Genomic DNA, 19,192 nt, shown 5'->3' on the forward strand with positions numbered 1-19,192 from the left:
GTACAGGAAAGGCTAATTGCTAGCTTGGAGGCTTTGAATACCCAGGACAATGGGACTTCCCAGTCATCATTAGACATTTGTCTTTTCCCCAGGCTGAGACAATAGCAGGCTAAGACTCTCACCTATCAAGTGGGAGGGGCAGGAAACTTCAGTCAAGAGAGAGGCCCCTCACCCTGCTTCAAAGGAATTGACATTTGCTTGCAGTTGAAAGAAAGAAAAAACACTGGTTAAGTGACAATAGACTTTCTTTTGGTTTTAAAATGCCTATTTTGTAACTAAACTTCAAGACATTTAACTTTGCAGCAAGAATAAGTAAAAATGTGAAAGGTGCATAATTCTAAATCTAATTTTATGCTATTCATTTGAAGACTTGGTAGGACTCACTACTGCATAAGGAACAGAAGTTATAAAGAATGGCCGATTGCGCTTAAAGTATTAATGCTGTGAATATAACATTTTGTACACATATCCCAGGGGTAAATGTGCATCTATGTACAAAATTAGGAAATTTTGGGCCAAATCTTTCAGGGTTAAAATTGTCAAAATGTAGCAGAAAGGCAAAACCAGGTCCCACAGACTTAGGGTTTGAATTGAATTGTGACCCACACAATATTTAACCTGTGCATCTGATTTTCTCAGAGGTTATAACTGTATCAATGTGTATTTGTGGGTAAGTTAGATTTTGGTCCCAATAGCTAGAGGACGTTTCTAGACATTGTAAACGTAATACCATAAATATGACATCCTTTTCTGTGATCCAATCAGCGAAAAGTAAGGTGGAGACTGTGCTCTTGCCCAATCCTAGCATTAGGGGTGTGGACAGTAAGCCTGCCCCTGCCATATACTTTAGTGATGTCATTTGGCATGATAAATAAGGGAACCTGATAGCACACACAGACACTGATTCCTGACTTTCTTCCTGAATTCCTGTGCAGCATCTTGTTCCTGATTTCTTTATCCTCGATCATGACTCCTGATTTCATTGCAAAGCCAAGGCCTATTTATTGCTGAACTCCATTTTCATCTAGGCCTCAAACTCAAATTCTAAACAAATCCCAACTGTAAACAAATCCCAAAAACCTAAGGGAAGCATCTTGATCCAGTCCGGCTTGCTACTACTAAAGATGCAAAACACAAAAGGGGTACCTGCAATAAATCCCTAGTCCTACAGGTAATGAAACAGGAAAAATATAGAGCACTTGGACTAGTAGATGGAGGATGAGAGAACACACTAGTATTTTCAACTTGGTTTATATTTCCAAGATTTTTTGCTTTTATTAAAAAAAATCTTTTAAAAACATTATGAAACAACATCATCATATAACATAGCTCACTCCCTTTCTCTCATTCACACTTATATTTTCTTCAACACACAGTCCAAATTGGTTTAACACATAGAGTAACAGTGATACATCAGTTACTTTTCTGGTTATTAAAGTTTAAATGCTGATAAAAGTCCCTTTGTTGGTTCAAGATGACAAATATCTGTACGCTGTTGTTCCCACAGATTTTTATGTCGACACGTGTTTCATTTGCTATGGTCGAGCATCAACAATCCTGCTCTCATGCTATCGCAACCTTCTTCAGCACAAGACAACCAATTTTAATTCCTTACATACATATTAGGTTTGAGCCACACCACCTACAATGATAAAATACACAATAAAGTGTGTCAGTGTTTTACATTCCTGTCATTCTCATTTATATTAGCATCATGTATATTAATATGGTACACTGAGCAATCCCATAATTGGTGCTCCATCTGACTCACCTCCAATATTCCTTGCGTAGGCGGTAAAGATGTACTGGTTAAATCCAACTCATCTTCTATAGACTATTTCAAGTTATTGCCGTCTTACCTATTGGGTACAAAGCACTCAGCTGTTACCCTATTATTACTATCATCGCTCTTGACCACAAAATGTCCAAAGCACTTGTCAAAAAACATGTTAAAAAACATGTCCAAAAAGATGCACATATGACTTACTGAAACAGGAATAACCCCCCATCGCACATTCAGTGTGTCCTCTTCTATGTGCTGCGATGTCAATCCCTTTATCGCATTAGGTATATAAGGGTATCTGGATCCGTATCAGTCTTCCTTATTTTGATCAACATTGGATTCCCACTTATTCAATCCTTAATGATGGTCTGTAATATAAGAGCAAAGGAGGCTGGATCAATACTAATCCTTTTTTGCCTAATATTTGCCTTTTCATTAGTCTTGGTGCTCAATCCACCTCGATTTTATTTATTTTAAACAGAGTGCTATTTAGCCAGTTTTAACCTCTGGGCGCTTTAATGCCCGCATTCAAAACGCGGAACAGCCCTGCTCCTCATATTCATTGTGTGTAGTCTATCTTATTATTACTCCACATACCTTAGTTAATGTTCACATTTATACTATTACCATGGTCTAGTCGTTTGACATCGTATGTTTAATATATGAGACTTTGTATCCCTAATAAAAAACATATCCGTATCTAAAAGAAGGTTTGTTTACAAATCAGACAGGAATGACCAACTATCGGAGAAACAATAGGTTTGTCACCTTTTCCAACACGTCGGGTTCATCTAGAGGATCAGATCCATCGCTAAACAATCAGGTTGGAACAGGCACAGGCGGAAGAGGGCCACAACAACAGCCTAAGGGTTTTTACCGAGACAATCAAAGAGGCCGTCCAAGACAAAATCAAGAATGCTATGTTCATGGACCTGGGATGAGAACCAGGCAGTGATATCAGAACCAATAGCAAACAATGACGAAATACCTATCTTCAATCTATCTCCTGCGATACTGAATTCAACAGAACTAAAGATCCTGTTGAAGGGCCTGTCTTTTGTTCCTACCACAAAAGCTGATCCATTTATGATCAAATTGGAATTACACCGTTCCATTTGAAAAATATGTCTGAAACATTATTTTTAGGTGTTCCTGCCGAATTTAGAGAACCAGGATCGAGAGATGGGGATCTCTAATGATGACGTACCAAATAGGACAGGATTGAAGACGAAGTCTACATTCAATCCTCTTCCCCATGCTTGTCCACCGGAGATCCTGGCATTTTAGAAATGAGTTACAAAAGAAGTCCTCAATGCCATCAAGAAGAAAAATTACAAACCAGATAATCTTACTACAGCAGAAAGAAACAGCTTAAAGATATTATGCGACATGGATGGTATCACAATCAAACCCGCTGATAAAGGTGGGGGATGTGTTATCATGCAAACCACCAACTATGATACAGAATGCCAGAGACTCCTGGGAGATAGAGATGCTTATAAAATGCTAGTACAAGACCCCACAAAAAGACTGCAGGAGGAAAAAAAAAGTCTAACTGATCACGCACTGAACGAAGAATGGATTAGTAACGACGGAAGCTGTTTCCTTAACAAAATACATCCAAAAAGGGCGGCATTTTATATCTTACCAAACATCCACAAGAACGAACTGGATCCCCCAGGAAGACCTATTGTCTCTGCATTCAACTCCCTACTTGAGCCACTATCAGTATTCGTTGAGTTTTTCCTTAAGCCATTTGTAGAACTGATGCCAAGTTATGTAAAAAACTCTACAGAGATGATAAGAATAATGCAAAATGTGACTTGTACGACTGAAATGACTCTTGTCACAATGGATGTGGAATCCCTCTAAGCTGAAATACCCCAGCTTGAATGTCTACATGTATTGGGCAAGTATTTGAACACATGGACAATACCTCATCAACCACCCACACCTTTTATATTAGAGTGTGCGAGAGTGGCGATGACAGAAAATTTCTTCCTATACCAACAACAATTGTAAAAACAATGTAGAGGAGTCAGTATGGGTGCCACTTTTGCTCCAAATGTGGCATATTTATATATGGCTGATTATGAGGAGAAATTTATATCAGCGGAAAACAGCAGATTGCAACAACATCCGGATCTGCACCAGCATTTGGAGGGCTGGCACAGATATATTGATGATATCTTTATTATCTGAACCAGAACCATTGAAGAACTTACAACTTTTCACCAATGGCTAAACGAACAAGATAATAACATCAAGTTCATGATGGAGTGGAGTAAAACAGAGGTAAGTTTCTTAGACCTAGTGATTAGTAAGATGGTACAAATTTGTAGACTACACTATACAGAAAACCCACCGACCACAATGCATTGTTACACTATTCGAGCTTCCACCCGGAAGGTCTGCGATATAACCTGACATTTGGACAATTTCGCGGATACGCTGTAATTGCAGCACTAACCAGGAATTTGTGAAGCATTCAGCCCAATTGAAAGATAGACTACTGGGGAGGGGTTATCCTAATCGACTGGTAAAAAATAACCTTAAGAGGGCTGAAAATACCAGCCGAGACCTGTGCCTTACCCACCAGACCAAAAACAAAGAAGAGAGACTAGTTTGTGTCACTACCTTCAATCCCGTAAGTAACGAGATAAAAAAGATAGTGAACTGTAATTGGGACCTAGTTAAACAACAACGTACTCTGTAAAGGAGACCAATGTTTGCCTCCAAGAGGAATCAAAACCTAGGACAAAAATTGGTTCACACATACGTGGAGCCAAAAAAAAGAACAACAAACGATATTGAATCAATGCGGCTTACCCTCCGTTGTCGCTCATCACAAGTGTGGGAAATGTGTAGCCTGTCCACTTGCGGAAACCAGGACTGAGTTCAACTACAGACAAGTGAGATGACAACTCAAAACACACACTAATTGTAAAATGAAAAACGTAATTTACATCATCAGATGCCCGTGTGACCTATTATATGTCGGTAAGACAACCAGGGAAGTACGGCACAGAATATCAGAGCATAGGTCATGTATACGGAATAAGGTGGCAGATAAGCCCCTAGTAGAACATTTCGCGCAACTTGGACAGAAAGATACAGAATTAAGATGGTTTGTTCTGCAGGCATTGAAACCCTCAAATAGTGGTGGAGACATAACACTATTACATCAAAAAGAACAACGTTGGATTTATACTCTAGACACGGTCAAACGAGGGTTAAATATTTCTGTCAAATGGAATCACCTAATTTCTAAAATGTGAAATATAGATAACAATGTCGGGCAATTTCAATAGCCGCAGGAGTCTTAGTACATATATTTGCTCACATGACAATTTCATATAGAATGACTAACCCAGAAATTAGTACCTCTATATATTAACATCAATTATATATAACAACTGAGGGATACGCTGAATTTGTCTGGTCTCATGTGTCAGAAGCCTAAAAAAACGTCATCTTATGATAAATGAAGTGTGGAATATAAACATATTCCATATGTGCCAGAAGCCTAAAAACTATCTTTTTATGATAATGAAATGTGGACTAGGAACATACATTATATGGGGAGATCGAGGTGATTGAATGTGACCTTATCTAAGTGAAGTAACCTATAACCTATGGGATATCAAAGAATATGTACATGACCATTTAACAACATAGGGTTCAAAAAAATATCTTTCGATCGGGTGGGTGATTCATCATACAGGACACCAATGCCAGATCATTGGCTTTATATTGTAAATCTACTACTAAAGATTAGCTGAGGGACTATTAACGCAGTGCACTTATCTATATTTCCAAATACAAACAAGCCCCTCCTCTTATAGTATACTATACATAACAGAACCAGAGTCCCGGGCGGAATATGGCTATTAATATACATTTGCGTTCCGCAAGTAGGATAGAAGAGAACCAGTCCTCTTTCTATGCCGATGGAAACGGGAGGAAGCGTCTCCAAATGCATGATGTGACGAGCATGCGACCTGTGTATTGATCTGACGCTGCACGGATGTTTGCAGAATGGCCGCACACAGGGAGAACACGGGTAAGATCAGAAATGCCCCTGTACCCATGCCAAATAGTTTATAGCATGTAAAAGCTGTAATAAGAAACTAAAGTATGCTGGCTTGATGTGCCATAGAGCCTCCGACTCCTTAGGGATACAAAGTCTCATATATTAAACATACAATGTCAAACAACTAGACCACGCTAATAGTATAAATGTGAACATTAACTAAGGTGTGTGGAGTAATAATAAGCTAGACTACACACAATGAATATAAGGAGCAGGGCTGTCCCGCGTTTTTGAATGCAGGCATTAAAGCACCCATAGGTTAAAACTGGCTAAATAGCACTCTGTTTAAAATAAATACAATCTAGGTGGATTGAGCACCAAGACTAATGAAAAGGCAAATAATAGGAAAAAAGGATTAGTATTGATCCAGCCTCTTTTGCTCTTATATTACAGACCATCATTAAGGATTGAATAAGTGGGAATCCAATGTTGATCAAAATAAGGAAGACTGATACGGATACGGATACCCTTATATACCTAATGTAATAAAGGGATTGATATCACAGCACATAGAAGAGGACACACAGAATGTGCGACGGGGGGTTATTCCTGTTTGGGTAAGTCATATGTGCATCTTTTTGGACATGCTTTTTTTCCATGTTTTTTGACAAGTGCTTTGGACATTTTGCGGTCAAGAGTGATGATAGTAATAATAGGGTAACAGCTGAGTGCTTTGTACCCAATAGGTAAGACGGCAATAACTTGAAATAGTCTATAGAAGTTGAGTTGGATATAACAAGTACATATTTACCACCTCCGCAAGGAATATTGGAGGTGAGTCAGATGGAGCACCATTTATGGGATTGCTCAGTGTACCATATTAATATGTATGATGCTAATATAAATGAGGATGACAGGAATGTAAAACACTGACACACTTTTTTATGTATTTTATTATTGTAGGTGGTGTGGCTCAAACCTGATATTTATGTAAGGAATTAAAATTGGTTGTCTTGTCCTGAAGAAGGTTGCAATAGTATGCGAGTATGACTGTTGATGCTCGACCATAGCAACTGAAACACGTGTCGACATAGAAATCTGTGGGAACAACAGCGTGCAGATATTTGTCATCTTGAACCAACGAAGGGAGTTTTATCAGCATTTAAACTTTAATGACCAGAAAAGTAACTGATGTATCACTGTTACTCTATGTGTTAAACCAATTTGGACTGTGTGTTGAAGAACATATGAGTGCGAATGAGAGAAAGGGAGTTAGCTATGCTATATGATGATGTTGTTTAATAATGTTTTTAAAAGATTTTTTGAAGAAAACCAAAAAAACTTGGAAATATAAACCAAGTTGAAAATACTAGTGTGTTCTGTCATCCTCCATCTACTAGTCCAAGTGCTCTATATTTTTCCCTGCTACTACTAAATGCAGGCCTGCTGCAAACTCGCCATCCCACTGATCTCCAGTCTCCAGTAAGCAGAAGTGCAGTCCGGTGACCAGATTTTCCCAGCTGACCCTGTTCCATCAGATTTGCCGAGCTGTCCTTGGTTAAACCCGATCCGTGTGATGACCAGAACCCTTGATGGTCCAAAATCCTAAATTAAGTGGACTGTAAGTATTAATAGGCTGCATAGAAAATCATAGCATACCTTGCTTTGTTCCATCCCAGTCTCTAAACCATCTGTCCTATCCTTACCTTAAGAACTTGTAACATTGTCAGAATCCTTATTGCCACCCTGCCTTTGATTCCTTGTGCTAGTGCTAACTTCTTTAAATAATTTTGTCTTGTGAAATCCTAAACCCTCAATCCTCCTTCGGGTAATCGTATTGGGTCCACCAGGACGGGCATGGAGGAGCTGGGTTAGTTCCGCGGCTCAACTCTAGAGCTTACTGTGTTTCAATCTGGTAACATACCCTGAATGCCTTAGTGTAGAGTATAACTGTCCTTGTAAAAATTGATTTCTGTTTTCTTTTTCGAGCCTTTATTTTCCAAAAGTGCCTCACATTCAACATTGCATAACTCACTCAATTTAATAACTAGATACTTTATTTCAACTCTGGATTAAACCTAAGACCTATAGCTATATCCCAACCTAAAAACCGCACTCAGGGTATCTCACCTGTTTTTCTTAAAATTCGTTTGGTTCATTTTAGGCGGGAATCCGCATTTCTGCAAGGTTTTACACGTGTGATTTTTGTTTTAAATTATTTTCAACCTTCCATTAAGATTTAAAGTGTGTCCTTTTGCTCAAACTATAGCTCATGATTGTTAGCATCGTTTCAATGTTGCTCCCATAGAAATTTGTATTGATTTAAGGATTTTTGCACCCATTCATTGTTTTACACACCCATTTCCGAAATGTCATTTTAAAGTGTAAGATTTCAAATCCGTTTTTCTCTCTTGTTTGGGGAGGGAGGGTTGTATTCAAATTCTGTTTACTGTTCCTTATTCCTGAATACCCGCTGCTTCCTTATATCTAGTTAGATTTGCTTATTTGTGGGTTTAGGAATATTGCAGGGGAAATCCTAATTTAAGTGCTATCCTTCCAAACAAGCCAAAAGTGTTCTTTTCTCTGGTGTTTTACATTTTGAGTTGCTAAAAGTGAATTTAACTGCCTTACTTACCTTCTTATCAGTTATTGTCACCCTATTGGTGATTGCTGCTCCCTATTCAAAAATGTATGTTTAATTTGAATTTTAAATAAATAAATACATGTTACCTTTACCAACCAGCCTGATTCCTGGTAAATTGTGACCTGGGGTATTTTGAGAAATGGTGTGATATGAGTGGTATATCACTCAGAATATTGAACCTATAGACATAATAAAATAAGCATTTCAGCTGCGCGCTGCACACTCGGCTGTGACCAGGGTGTATCGCCTGATTGAAATACTTAACAAGATCAAGGAGACAACCCTGAGATGCTAATAGAAAGGAAATATTGTGAGAGGGATAAAAAGAAAGAGCAGATTCATATAGAATACAAGGTCCAAACCCAAAGTGAAACCAAAGACTGTGGAGTAAAGATTAAGAACTCGGGAAGTCAACGGATACGCTCAGTTGGACAATGTCATCCTACGAAAGGAAAAGGATAAATACAAGTAGAGTAAGACAAGAGAGGAACAAAAAGGAACAAAAGAGTAATTGAAAGGAAAGAGCCGCTTTAAACCTTGAAAACCCAAGTAGTAGAACTGTGTGACTTATCAACTTAGTTACCAAGAAATAATAAAGGCTACTTTATAGAATGGAACTTAGTGAATAACCAGCTCACTAAGGAAGTCATTCTCATGTGTGTTGTTGTTATAAAAGTGGTAGGGTTAGAATAGGTTAGTTTGGACAGTGGACCTTTCCTGATTTGGCCTCTCACTGATGACTGATGAGAACCTTAGCTAGTTTTTGTTAGGCAGGGAAACCCTTTGCATATGGAAAGATAGATGTTTGTTTCTTTCAGTTAATAAAAATCATCAGTGAGATGGAAAGTCTGAGTCTGAGTCCTTCTTCTGACCCATCACATTTCCCTGCATGTCATCCTGATACTTGAAAATCATCTAACAATCCTTTTAATGCTTCTAAATATGAAAGACATACCCACAAAACAGTTACAAAGTGTTTATCAGCTGTGATGGGGATCCTTCAGGAAGACTACAGGTTGGTAAGTGTGTATCATTTGTGAGTAGTAATGTAAAACTGCAAACTGCCAACATTGTATCACAAGCAGGAACTTGGACCAGCGATTTCAGGACGACAATTAAGGCAAAGGTGGCATCATCAGCAACACAGGCAACAGAGTAAGAAAAATCAAGGCAAGGCCCTCCTTGTGTCCGTTACGTGTATAATGCTGTGTGTTCGATGCATGCGCAGCATAGTCACATTACGATAAGAAAAGGGGGCACATCTCCAAATTGATGTTACGTTACTCCAAATTGATGTTACGTTACACATTTGCATGGGGCATGTAGACAGAACATTTTTCTGAGGTTTGACAGTAGAGGCTGCGAGCGGACCACATTCTGATTCAGTCATGAAATGTAATAAGGTGAAATGTAATATAATTAAGTGACCTTGTAATGCTACACGCAGGTTTCCGTGGACAGTGGAAGTGTATGGGGAAGTAATTATGTCACCACTACAAATGACTCCATAGTCAATACACTTTCATGCCTACCATGTAAGAGTGTTCAAAGTGCAGGCCATGCCAGTCCATGTATGATTATGCGATAAACTTGATGTTTGATGCACAATGTGGAGTCATGTGCCCCTCGATTACTCGATTACATAGAGGTTCATCTTGCCCTCACAAGATTTACACTGACACCCACAGAGTGCCTAGTGTCATCAACACTGTCTTTCTGCAGCTTAGAATCCCATTGAAAAGGTACTGGGTGAATGTGAGACTGTGCTGTAACCCCACTGAAGCCATATACGTGATGAAACATTATGGAGATCATGCTCTACAAAATCTTAATTTGATGGTGGAAATCTGTTACGTGTTCTAATTATAATAATTGCCCTTATATAACACGCTTAATACAGTTTCTTAGCACGAGGCCAGGATTTGAACCTTGGTTGCTATGTGTTTTCTTGCATCCAAGACAAATGTGTTGCCCCTGGACTATCCTCCCAGCCCTGATGTGCTAACATAAACGTAGGTGGTTTTTTGCCACCAGAATTTCATCATTTGCACAGCGGAGTGCAAACATGCAGGACAATAGGCGGCATACACAAGTTTATACAGCCTTTTGACCTGCACGTTTGCACTCCACTGTGCGAAGTGATTAAACGCTGCCTGGCATACCCACATACCAGGCAGCGGTCAGTTTTATTTGAATGCTGGCAGGGAAGGTAGGTGTCAGAAATGCGTTTCATCCATCCTCTTCACCATACAAATTAATGAAAATGGGACGTAATATAAGAAACATGCGTCAAAAATTCTTACTCAAGACTTTTAGCCATGTTTCTTACTGTACGCACCTAACAAAAATGAGCCCCTATATGATAATGTAGATGTAACTGTCACATTACCTTACAGCTACATGGGAGTGTTAATGTATGACAGCTGGGACTCAAGGGAAGTAGTTGGGGAGTACTCATATGCATATGTGTATTCCATAACATGAATGATAGGGCCAGAGGACTTTGCCACCAGGAGAAATCCCTTGTACACGAGTAGGCTGATAGACAGGTCCTCAACATGGCTTGCTAGAGTGTAAGAATTGGCACAACCTTTGTCCTGTGCAATGTTTGGCTGAGTAACCCAATGCTCCTTTTATTTAGCAAAATTACATATGCTATTTCTCTGCATACAACCACGAGCCACATTCGTTAGCTGCCAAGGTACACATATTAAATATGACACTGGTGAAAGGTGTACTAGTGCATGCTACTCACTGATGACGCCCAACAAGGCTGAAACATGTCTGGGGATGCTTGTGGTCTCGTGCAGAAGGGATGTGACCTAGCAGTTCGGGCTGGACTGCCCCTTTTGGGGTAGGACCAAGCCTGATTTGCATATGGTTTTTCCCCTTCTGTAATGGCTTGGCAGGCTGAAAAACGATGGTCTGGAGGGTTGCCCAGAGCTTTGCCAGTGGTTATGATTTATTCAAAACCTTCCAGCCATCACCTTTCTGTTTTGCTAAACTCACTCAATGTCTGTCAGGCATGAATTTATCCTGCTTGCTGTGCACATATTGTAAAGGGGTCAAGGGATTACCATCCCAAATGGGGTGGACAATCACAACATTAGACATGACCATACATAGATGACAAAGGTTAGGCTGATGTGAGGGAGGGGGCCTGGCAGTGAACACATGTATGTCGAAGTCTCCAATCAATTCCAACATTAGGCCCAATGGGGGAGGGGCAGGAAAAGGCCTATTAATAGTGCACCTGTTTGAAAGCTCTGTTTTGTGTGATTCACTCATGTTGCCATTTGTATATGTGTGGGTCATGTTTGTAGGAGGTTTTGTCTTTTGGGGCAAATTCTGGATTTGGCAGTATTTTCTTACCATAGTAATTTGGCGGTAGACTGGCGGTAAACTGGCCTTACCATTAGAGATAGTTCTGTATTACCCTAATTTGGTGATAATATAGTGTTATCTTATATTGGTGGTAATTTTAGTGGTATCTTATTTTTGGTGGTATTTTTAGAATTACCTTATTTTTGTGGTATAGTGGTGAGCATGTCTTTTATACTACCACCCCATCATAGAACAAACTCTCCCTCATTACAATTGTGACCCACTTTTGGCTGACTGCAGGTACTCCGTGGACCTAGCACCTTTAGGGAACCCAGTGAGTTTTTCAGAATGGAACTTATTGCATGTAACTCGTGTTACTGACTTATTTACATTCAGTAACCTATGTGCTCTAGGCACCGTCTTCTCTTCAGCATGCAGAGACAATGCATCCATACACACACATAACCTTCTATCTTGCTTATTTGTATATATTTACTCTTTTTACTAACATTGTCACATGTGGTAAATGAGGTAGCAAAATTCTTTACCGCTCTGGTATAACACTAAACCCTCATGATTACCCCTTTCCTTTCAAACAGTGACCAATAGATGCATGAAATGAAGCACAAAGGAAAAACCCAGTCTGATTTCATTACACAATGGGTTACATAATCATAATAAACAAGGTTACATTATATGAGATTACAATTATGTGAGCTTACCAACAATGGTTACAGCCTCGAGCCTATAAAAGATAACAGAAAAAAATACAGAAACAAACACATTGCAAAATGAAATACAGAGAAAAATCTGACTTGTTTCTTTTAAACCTGACTCACTACATTGTCTGCCAATATATGCATCACTTTTCATTCATTGTGTTTACACACTCCTCAATTGTAACTAAACTCACCAAGGTATGCGAATTCTGGAGCACTTGCCACCGGAGCTTTATCTATGCGAACCTCCCTCATACATCTAAGTCCATGGACACCGCCTTTGGAATTCTTTCTACTGCGAAGCCAGCAGCCCCGCACAGCCTCTTCTGGCTGGCAGCTATCTTCAACACTGCATTCCTGGAGCCCACGTCCAGGAAGGTACCGACAGCATTTGAATCCCTGGAAGGACTGACTTTTCTCCCAAGCTCAGCTGATTAAAAAAACTCTGGCTGTCTGTCAAACTCAGATCAGCCTTCTCTGACCTCACACTACCACCTCTTGATTCCTACCAATCATATTACAAGAATGTCCCGCAACAACTCCCTGCCTGTCAGGACAATGAGACTTCAGTCAAGCAAGGCAATTGTTTCCATTTACCTTCCTGTCACACATATTTCTCCTCTCCATGGAAAAACACTCAAATGGAATGAATCTCACTGTGTTTAACAAACTGCATTATATGTTAGAGGAACAGTTAATGGGTTAGTGGGACAAATTAGTATAGGATTAGTTAATTATATATTTCCAATGCAGTTCCACACAGAGAAATTCACCCCATCTATACATATGCACATTTCAGCATTTTAGAATGACAGCACACTGTGCTAAATGCTTCTGAAACTAAACCTATTTTACTGGTTTGGCTAAATGCTTTTCCAAAAAATGTATGCTTGCTGGCTTGTTGCTAAAAAGCAGTCCCTAGCACCAATTTCAAACTAACTGTATTTACATACTAACCAATGAAATCCCACTTTTGCTTCCATTTGAATCTGTACACATGTGCTTTTGTTTGCACAAATATGTCATGAATGAATATATCCCTACATACCCTCCTTTTCCCGACAATTCTGGCTAATAAACCCATAATTGGAGGAAACACGTATCAAACTCTAAAATGTATATGTCTCGGGACATCTCTCCTTCCCCATTGTTGCCAGTATCATGACCAACATCCTCATATGTATGGACAACGTAATCAGCCATCCTCTCATCACCATCACCAAAACTGCCAAACACACCATACTGCGTTCCACTCAGGTTCCCCAATTAAAGGTATCTAACTCTGTTACACCCAAGCTACTTACAGTGATGTTATTTTTCCTCAAATTCATCTTAATGGTATGCTTTTCCGTATGGCTCAACAACATTTCCACATCTGGGTCAATTGGGAACAAATCTCTTTGAAAAAACTCAATATTATCCACTTGGCTTTCCCATATGTCATTAGCAACATGGAATAAAGTTAAACCCCCAATGGAGACAATTGTGTCCTTTGGAACATATATATAAAATACATTGTACTTTAGTTGTTTGACGATAAATGTTCTATGATTCAAATGTGTAATCATGTAATTCTTCAAAGAAGTACTGACCAACCACCTATTTTTCACTAGTTTAGCTTGTGGTAGTTCCTCACCACCCAAATTGCTAATGACCACTTCACATCCTCCTGATACACCTGGGTCAGGTTTCAATCCACAGATAGCATCTGTAGCATCGGCAGCAAACGGTTTACCTGGACACATATAATTCTGTTCTTTAAACCTTATACATGTGTCCAAATTCGGGATCAAGTAAACATCAGGTTCCCAAAACTGAAATGCCTCCACCTCCAGGGTTTTTATCTTAACATATTTATCTTTTTGCCAAAATCCCACATTGTGTACCAATTTTGTCTGGTATATGAGTTCAGGAGCAATATATATATATATATATATATATATATATATATATATATATATATATATATATATATATATATATATGTATGTTATATATAACACATAACAAAAACCCTATCTCCAATCTCTCCAGATTTACATATAGAGTTATCACGCTCCCCATTTCAACCTGCATTACCTCTAACTCTCTTTGAGTAATCCTCGCCATCATTTGGTTAATAATATCAGATGATACAAAATACAATATTATATGCCCCAATATTAGTTGTGAAATTGCAGTTTGCACATCTCCCATATATTTCATCAACAGCCTATCAAGAGGTTTAATAATGTTTATAATGTCACTTAACACCTCTACTTATCTGCATAATTTCAGTCTGTTCATTTAATAGAACAGCAGTCTCATTTATACATTTTATCTGCTCATCCAGTCCGCCTCTAATTCCATCTAAGGTCCTTTGGATTATGTCCAGGTCGTGGGTCAACTGCTGTGCTTTAGCACTTAACGTCCCCACAGAGATCGCGTTGGCTGTAGTGCCCACTACAGCCCCAATAGTAGTCATTACCACAGATGCTACAAGTAATACCACTCCCCTTTCCCCCTTCTTTTCTTTATATCAGATGAATTTACAGAGGTTTTCTCCAGCTGCATGGTAATGTCTATGATCGCTTGCCTAGCATCCTCCTTCCGTAGCTCCAAACATACTTTAGTTTGGTCAGATGCAATCACAGTTTTATTAATACATTTTTCAACTAAACTGTCAGGGTTTATGGTGATATACATATTTTGATAAATGAATCTTCTGTTTCCCAGAATAAATCCAGGTGCCTCCTCCACTGCAATGGGAGCATAATATATGTCCTCAACTTCCTCCAATAGACACAGAAAGTGCAAATTCTTACTGATGTCAGGACTCACTTTTCCCAGGCCCTTCTCACTATTGGCTAAGAACATCGGTAAATGAAAGGACATTTTTCCTCCTTTTTCCCCATTTCCTTTTGATAAACTTTGCCTATCTCCCCATGTTCAGAGGTCATTTGGAGTGTGGCCACTGTTCACCCCTCTGTCCGGAAAGGTTGCATGTGAAACACCTGACCCTGTGAGGCATGAACAGGTAATGGATATGGTACAGGGAAAGGAAATGCTGACAAGGTTGACATGCTCAATTAAATTACAAGCAATCTTCTTCCCTCCTCCTGGTATTCGACCTGAGCGCACTATTGGTTCTGTGGAGATCCTCAGACATTTGTACATGTTTGACTTAATTTGTCCCTTAAGCCCTGACACCTTATACTCACAGCTTTTCTCCACCTGTACTATCCCGTAAATCTCCTGTTCAAGCTAAATGAAATGGGATTATGCCTACACTGGGGCGGCCGATTTTGTGTTTGGCACTATAATGAGGAGTAGTGTGAAAGTGAGTAGTGAGTAGTGAAGATTTCTGGTAAGCTATGAGGCAATATCCTCCACCAGCATTTTCCTTGTCAGTGTACTTACTCTAGGTGTATAAGCAATCACAAAAGATGGACCTGCACATCCTTCAACTCCACATTCATTTCCTCACCCCACACCGAAAGGGCAGTGTCCTCAACATTGCGAGACACATGCATTACGTGCCCAGTGAACCACAAGGAGTGTACAAGTGTTCCCGCACACCAACCATAGAAGGCTGTAAGGCTGATATGCAGGATGCAAACATCTCCTGGCAGCAGCACAGGTTTCTTTCAGGTAAGGCAATGGGGCTTTCCCTGGACTAGCCAACACATGCAAAACATCTACCAAGAAGGCATCCCCAGGTTACAACTTCAATGGAGCAGCCTCAGAAATGACACCGAGGAAACTGATTTACAAACTTCTGCCCACAAGGCGATACCTCACTATTAATGTTAAACAAGCCTGCGGCCATGCATGTGGTACCTAGATGTGTATGTCATGTCGACTGAAGTAGCATATCCACCAAGTGAGAAGTGGCTGATGCAAAAGTGGCACACTTGCAACCAAGTGATTCAACTACTAACAAGTCACATCAGAAGATCCTACTGGATGACATACTACTAAGTAGGCGCCAAGTTTAGGATGTTGACTAGCTCATAGGCACTATCAGAACCAGACACACTAATGCTATTGGATGACCCATGACACATCCCTACAGAGATAGGGAGTGCTCAAGGACTTAAGATGCATACATAGCAGCAAGGCTACTCTCAAGATATGTTTCAGTAGTGAAGATTGTCAGGTGGATATCAGCCACCAGCATGCACATCAGACAAAGCATTGCTGCCAGTTGTTTATGACACAAGGTCAGACGGTTACAGACACTAGGCTTCAAACATATATGATCCCCAGCCAGCCACTACATGCCATTTGAATAGAATACCAGAGCACCAGACATCTGGTGGTGGAAGCTATCGAACAAAAAATGTCTGCACACCAATTTCCTCAGCATGGAGTGAGATGAGTTTCGGTGTCAATCCATGCACAGATCTCAATGACATCACAGAGCATATGTTACCAAGAGTAACCCTACATGTCCATACCATATGTCCCAACTTTTATGTCACCACTGCAAACATGGTAGCATGGCCATGCTCAACATGTCGGAATTGCAGCAAGGGAGGCCACGTCCCTAGCCAACCTTTACATGGTTGTCCCACTTCACCCCTAGTCTTATCCAGTCATGGCCTACAGAGTCCTGAGTGTGACTTTGCACAGGCTAAAGGCCTGGCTCACCCATACTTCCATTAATAGTAGGAGTATAGTAAAGCAAATTAGGTTAAGCTGCATGCTTGTAGGAGCGCCAAATCCAGGGACGTGCAGTGAGACCATTGACTCTGTCCGCTTCACACGATGGGCCCGGACCAACAAGCACACTGGCATGAACAACACCAGGTAGGCTATTATCACCATGCTGGTTCAATTACAATAACTCAGACAAGACACACTGTGTGGGCCAGACCAGGAGTACACTCACCGGTTGTGAAGCAGCTACCACCCCAGCAAGTGGAAAAGGTGAGCATGCCCCTCATCATTTGAAACACTGGGCAGCAACTGCAGAAGGGGCTTAGACTGCAGAAGGGGCTTAGACATAGCCCAGATATTATTTAGGGCCGCCAAGGCAATTACTTAGCATCAATTCATCGTGAATCCATGTGCAAGGCCAGCTAGAACCACCCTGTAAAGCAAATGAGTGGATTCTGCAGGCATCCCCAAACTATGTACGCGGGACAGCTGGTACGTCACATGACCCAGCACTTAACTGAAACCTTGTGAGGGTTGCAGACGTGTGAAAGTGGATTTGCCTCAACCACTCGCATGGGTCTAGGGCAGACAGGGCGCAATTACATTTCACCTGGACTTTCCCGACGGTGCAACTCTGTAATGAATAACTATGATGCGTATGAGTGCAAGAGAGCAGACCAGTGTGTGTCAGTGGAACCAGAAACAAGTGCCCTGAACGGATGGGCTAACAGTGAACTAATCAGAAGGCTTAGCCCTCCCAAAGAAGCAGGGTGAGGTACGGTAGAAGCGGGAACAGTGTGCCATACCTTGATGGGGAAGTGCCGAACATGTAAATGCAAGCATAGACCTGTATTCCACTAGCCCCCCCACCCCCCATTATATATAGAACCAGTTGTGTATAACTACCTCCGCTCTTTGCTGCAATGCTTCTGTCTATCTGCCTTACACGAGTGGATGGGAATTGCAATCCACAATCTGGACATATTCCCTCACGGTAAACATTACACACATGCACAATGCAATCGCGGATGAAAAAAGTTCACGACCATCTGCATAGGGCCTCTGTTCTTGTAACAATGTTCTCCCTGCGTTGTTCACATGTGTGCGTGTGTCCTCTAATGACAAACGTGGGACCCTTACACCATTGCAGTAACTACATTGCCACACATGTTGCTGCAAAGGGCAGACCAGCTACACACCATATCAGTGGTCTCTCTTTAAACAAGCACAATTAGTGCTACAGAATACATGCGACCAGTGGTTGAAGTGTACGAAAAGAAGTAGTGGAGCTATGTTCCCTGCTGGCCTGTCCCCATTCCCCACAAACCCCATCTCCAAGCCCCCTTCCACACACCATACACAGTGGCGTAACACAAAATGTGGGGGCCCCCCTGCGAGCCATGCTGAGGGGGCCCCCCCAGCTCGGCAAAAATTCATGGGTCGTGCCACACTTTGGGCCGGCCTAGATTATCACGCTTGCACAATACGCATGGACGTGCTGCTGAAGGGGTATACCGCACACTGTACTAGGAGAATGATATAAATATGTGTTTTAATGCAATATACAGCACAGTTTCAGAGAAAAATTGGCTAAAAAGCCAGAGTGTTTGCCATTGTTTTGTAGGGTAAAACCAATCCAATACATGCAAATCACGCGTTGCTATTAAAAATGCCATGCCACATTGAAAACATGTCCCACTGGCTGCAAAATGTAGACCAGTGTAGACATATATAACATTACAGTAAAGCATGCCAGGCCACATTTAGACATACCTAGAGTGGTTGCGCAAAAATGCCAGTCGAAGCAATAACACTCATCAAGAATAGAGCACACATTGAAGCCTGGGTCTCTGCTGCCCCTAACAACACGGCCAAACTCTTTAAAATCTGCATAGAACTGGTCAATCCTGTTGCGGTCTCCAACTCTCCTATTCCCTCCCAGACCGTCTGTATGGCTCTGGCCTCTCACTTCTCTGCTAAAACTCAAGACATCCTGTCCACTATCTCCTCTTCCTCTCCCTCTCTTGGCCCCCCTTTGGCCATCTCTA

The sequence above is a fragment of the Ambystoma mexicanum genome, chromosome 11, assembly GCF_040938575.1.
Source record: "Ambystoma mexicanum isolate Mex_15411 chromosome 11, UKY_AmexF1_1, whole genome shotgun sequence".
Classification (NCBI taxonomy): Eukaryota; Metazoa; Chordata; class Amphibia; order Caudata; family Ambystomatidae; genus Ambystoma; species Ambystoma mexicanum.